The sequence below is a fragment of the Sorex araneus genome, chromosome X (genome assembly GCF_027595985.1).
Source record: "Sorex araneus isolate mSorAra2 chromosome X, mSorAra2.pri, whole genome shotgun sequence".
Taxonomy (NCBI): Eukaryota; Metazoa; Chordata; class Mammalia; order Eulipotyphla; family Soricidae; genus Sorex; species Sorex araneus.
In genome coordinates, this window is record NC_073313.1 from 294406816 (window position 1) to 294412184 (window position 5369).

Consider the following 5369-nt stretch of genomic DNA (forward strand, 5'->3'; position numbering starts at 1 on the left):
CAAGATTATTGCCATCTTGATATAAAAACAAAACAATGAATAAATGAGACTCCAATGTCAGGAAGTCAAATATGTTTTGTTGTTGTTGTTGCAACACTGAATGGTGTTCAGGGTTTACTTTTGGCTCTGTGCTCAGGCATCATTTCTAGAGGGACTTGGGGAACCATTTAGGGTGCCGGAAATGGACATCTGGTGAGCCGAGTGCAAGGCAAGCACCCTACCTGTTATACTGTTTCTCCGCCCATCCAATGTTCTGCTTTTCTTTGAACATATTTTAAAATTAGTTTTCAACAAATTTGTTATCCTTTAAACTTATTTCTGTCCTTATTCTTTTTCCACACACCTGACAGTGCTTAGGACTTACTTGCTTTAAGCACTGTCAGGTGTGTGGCACCTGAGCCAGTGATCCTGACTGTGTGCTCAGGGATCACTTCTGGAGGAACTTGGGGGCTATATGTTGTGCCGGGGATAGAACACAGGTTGGTTGAGTGTAGCACAAGCAACTTGCTTGCTGTGCTGTACTATCACTCCAGCCCCAATTTATTTCTGTTTTTAAGATGAATTTCATTTTGTCGTTAATATTAATTAAAACCCATAACATTAAAACCTGGACTGGAGTGCCATAACATTAAAACCTGGACTGGAGTGATAGCACAGTGGATAGGGCGTTTGCCTTGCACGCAGCCGACCTGGGTTATATTTCTCTGTTCCTTTCAGATAGCCCAGCAAACTACCAAGAGTATCCCACCCTCACAGCAGAGCCTCGCAAGCTACCTGTGGCGTATTTGATATGCCAAAAACAGTAACAAGTTTCACAATGGAGACATTAATGGTGCCTGCTTGAGCAAATTGAGAACAATGGGAGGACAGTGCAATTAAAACCTGGATCTCCAAACAGTGCTCATGGGACTAATCAGACTAGTGGTTTAGTGCCAGGAAACTCTGGCAGTGCTGGGGGTACGAGCACTCCAGGGCCAACCCCAGCATTGCCCAGGAGGCCATGTGGTGGCAGGTATTGAAGCAGGTTGGAGTCATGATATATATGCTTTCTACTGCTCTATGATCACTTGATCCCTTAAGGTAAATTATACTGCTATTATGTTCTTTCCAGTCAGCATTATACCTTAAAACTTGCAATGCAGTGAGAGTAGGTAACATTTTTTTAAAAGGAGAAACTGATGTGCCTCACTAATATTTGTTCTTTTAAAAACCTTATAAATCAGTAACTTTATTTGTTTAAATTTAGTAAAATAAATGATCAACTGTTTCTTCTAACTGGTGCAGTGTTGCATTCTGGTGCAGTGGTGGTATAGAATTATTAAATATTTTAGAATTCTTCACTTGTATCACTTGTTGTTCCATTGATCTTCGATTTGCTCGAGTGGCTGCCAGTAATGTCTCCATTTGTCCCTGTCGCGTGCTAGTGCAGCCCAATGATATCTGCTCGCTCCAGGAACAGGAAGAGCCTCAAATCGTTCATTCAGGGATTTGACAAAAAAATCTGACCATTTAGTTGGTGGGCGGCCACGAGGTCTTCGGACGTCCCGTGGAATCCAGTCGGCAACAGCTCTAGTCCAACGGTCATCTCTGAATCGCATAACATGACCGGTCCATCTAATATTTGATGCCTTGGCAAATGAGACAGCGTCCCTGATTCTTACCGTCGATGGAGGTCAGAACTCCGGATTCCTTCTCTCACTTGAGTGAGACTTGATACTCCTAGCATAGCTCTTTCGATTCCTCTTTGGGATACCCTAATAGCATTCTCATCTTGTTTGCATAGGGCCCAGGTCTCTGAGGCATATGTTAGTGCAGGAAGAACGATGGAATTGAAAAGATGTGCCCGGAGTCGGAGGTTCTTTGTTCTCTTAACCACTTCTTTGATGCTCTTGAAGGCATTCCATGCTGCTCTCTTCCTCCTACTCAGTTCCGGCACCAAGTCGTTCCTCATGTTGATTTCTCGACCCAGGTACACATAGCTGCTGCATTCAGAGATGTTCATTCCATTGAGAGCAAATGGAGCTTCAGGGACCAGTTTGTTTTTCATGAACATCATCTTGTTGAGATTCAGCTGCAATCTGACCTTTCCACACTCGTGGTTGAAGTCGGCCAGCATTTGTGTCGCTTGGCTAATGTTTGGCGTTATGAGAACGATGTCATCAGCGAAGCTGAAGTGGTGTAATTGCCGACCGTCTATCTTCACTCCCATTCCTTCCCATTCCAGTCATTGCATGATGTTCTCCATGGTGGCACTGAAGAGTTTCGGTGAAATGGTATCACCCTGCCGCACCCCTCTCTTTACATCAATGATCACTTCCTTGTAGAATGGTGAGATCCTGGTGGTGAATCCACAGTACAGCTCGAGGAGGATTTTAATATACTGAGTTTTAATGCCTTGTTTGGCCAGGGCTTCGATGACCACCTCAGTCTTAACCAAATCAAAGGCCTTCTTTATGTCGATGAACGTTAGGCAGAGCAGAATCTTGAACTCTCGCGAAACTTCAATGAGTTTGGTCACCGTGTGGATATGGTCTATTGTGCAGAATCCCCTTTGGAACCTGGCTTGCTCACATGGTTGTCCTTCATCTAGTGTTCTGCCTATTCTATTCAGGATGACACGAGTGGACAACTTGTAGACGACAGACAGCAGGCAGATTGGGCGATAGTTGCTGATGTTGTGGATGTCTCCCTTCTTGTACAACAGAACGGTCCTACTGGTTTTCCACTGAGACAGAACCTTGCATTCAGACAGATAGAGCATGTGAAGAATTGAGCCAGTGTATTGATGAGTACTGGCGGCAGATTCTTCAGGTGTTTGGGTCTGACCTTGTCCAGACCAGGTACTATTCGAGTCTTTACCAACAAAATGGCATGTTGGATTTCAGAAGGGAGAACGTTGGAAATGACATATCCATCCTGCAGAATTTGGTATGTGGGCAGGTGGACATGGCTGTCAAAGAGATTAGAGTAGAAGTAGTGAATAATCCTCTCCATTACCTTTCTGGAAGATATGATAGATCCATCGGGACATCGGAGGGCAGTCATCTTGGTCTTGTAGTTGGTGAAGAACAGGCAAGCCTTGCGAATACTTTTCCTGGCTTCTGCTGCACTGGCCAACACTGCTGCTCTTCTCTCTTTGAGGTCTTCCATTATTGCATCTCCGCACAGCTTTGTGGTTGCCTCAGGCTTGCGCCAAACCACGTTGATGAATGAGCTCGAGAGTTTCCGAAGACAGGCGTCTGTTTGTGGTTTTCTCACTCTCGGCATTCTTTGCAGTCATGGAGGTGCTGAGCCAGTCCATCGTATTCCTCGTCGATATTGTCAAGGACGGCATCTTCCCGAAAATGGCATTGCTGAATAGTGCCAAAGATCTTCCAGTTGGTGGTCATTCTGGGAGTTGCCTTCTTTTTTTTTTTTTTTTTGCTTTTTTTTGGGTCACACCTGGCGATGCACTGGGGTTACTCCTGGCTCTGGCTCTGCACTCAGGAATTACCCCTGGCCATGCTCAGGGGACCATATGGGATGCTGGGATTTGAACCCGGGTCGGCCGCGTGCAAGGCAAACGCCCTACCCGCTGTGCTATCTCTCCAGCCCGGGAGTTGCCTTCTTAGACTTAAATTTTTCAGACTTTTCTCCCCAGTCTGTGAAGTAGAATTTTGCATGAAGGATATGGTGGTTTGATCCTGTTTGGAATTTCGGGACAACAACGACAGGTCAGGCAAAATCTTTGATTGAATATGATGTGGTCAATTTCATTGTGGAACTGTCCACCGGGAGACTCCCATGTCCAGCGTTTAGATTCGGCCTTCTGGAACTGTGAGTTACCATGGATGGTCTTGGTCGACATGATGAAGTCAGACAGTCTCTCACCCTGTTCATTCCATTCTAGGCCCATGTGTCCCAATGTGGAGTTCTTTGGGCGGCCTTCTCGGACCTATTATGGCATTAAAATCCCCAACAATGATCTTGTAGAAGGTGTGGTCTTCTTTATAGAACTTCTCCAGTTCTATGTAGAACCTCTCAATTTCTTCTTCATCGTAGTTGGATGTTGGTGTGTAGACGATGAAGATAGAAACTGCAGGCAGTGAGCCACATCTATTCAAGCGTAATCGTCCAATTCGGGTTGTTAAGCATTCAAATGAATCAATGCTCATGGCCAAGTTCCTGTTGACAAGGACACCAATGCCATCAATGCCTCTGTTGTCACGTTTCGAGGAACAATTCTTCTCCAGTGTCAAAAATGGCGTGATGTGATTGATGTCTCCTCGTTTCGGTCAGACCGATGATGTTGTACTTGATCTTCTGCGCTTGCACCATCAGGTCCTTGATGGATGCTTCTGATGCTAGCGTACATGCATTGAAAGTACAGACAATCATTTTAGTCTTTCTTCGTTTTAGCAGTCTAGTTCATGCCCAAGATTTTTTCAGCCTCTCCTTGTTCATCTTTCTTGACACTGCCATATTGGGGGCTCTTTCGGTTTCAGATGAATGAGGCCAATTGCTGTTACTGTCATTGGCATATTGAATATGCCACGGGTAGCTTGCTAGGCTCTGCTGTGCAGGCGAGATATTCTCGGTAGCTTGCCGGGCTCTCTGAGAGGGACGGAGGCTCTTAGGGCAGCCTCCAATCACCGTTAGAGTTGTTACCATGGTTCACACCAAATTTAAACCTATCAAATATGGTGCGGGAATAGTGGGTATTAAGTATCTTATGGCTTCGAGGCTGCGCGGTCCGGAGAGCAGCCTGGTGCATGGCAGTGGCTGGGTAGTGGATGTAGTGGGGGTCGGCCAGTGATAATTCTTAGAATTCTTAAATACTATAATGTTTTAAGTTGAGGTCATGTTTCAGAAATTTATGTCAGCAGTTATATTATTTCCAAATGTCAATATTTACTCTGGAAAGAAGTGGTCTATTCATTATTACCCCTGTATCCTGGGTAGCTTGCTAGAAACCCTTCAAAAATAAAATTTTAATAAAATAGATCAGGAATGCACAAAGCAAGATATTTTTTCTCCCTTTTTCTTTATAAATCTGACTGGAATAGTCCAGAAATTAAATTGCACTTACTTAGACTTCAGTCTGTTGGGAGTTTAAATAAGTGATAGGTGTAATGTAAAATGTGTGGAAAACCATTGCACTTGACCTTTTTCCTTGTATCAGTAAGACATTTGACAATAGCCAAATGTAACTTGCAGAAAATAATTGAATATATATTTAGAGTAACAGCAGTCAGATTTTGGATGTTGTTTATCAAAGTCTTTTTAGGCAGTACTGTTTTTTCTTAATTGCTATAATTTTCTAAACTTATTTTACTAATGCTATTGAATATAATAAACAAAGAACATAAAAGGGTGTTTTTCTCTGCTGC

The 5369-nt window shown here is 43.8% G+C and overlaps 1 pseudogene; it reads right to left on the reverse strand.

Moving 5' to 3' along the window:
* Positions 1 to 1346: 1346 nt before the first annotated feature.
* Positions 1347 to 4377, reverse strand: LOC129399618 (uncharacterized; annotated as a pseudogene).
* Between the last annotated feature and the right edge of the window lie 992 nt (positions 4378 to 5369).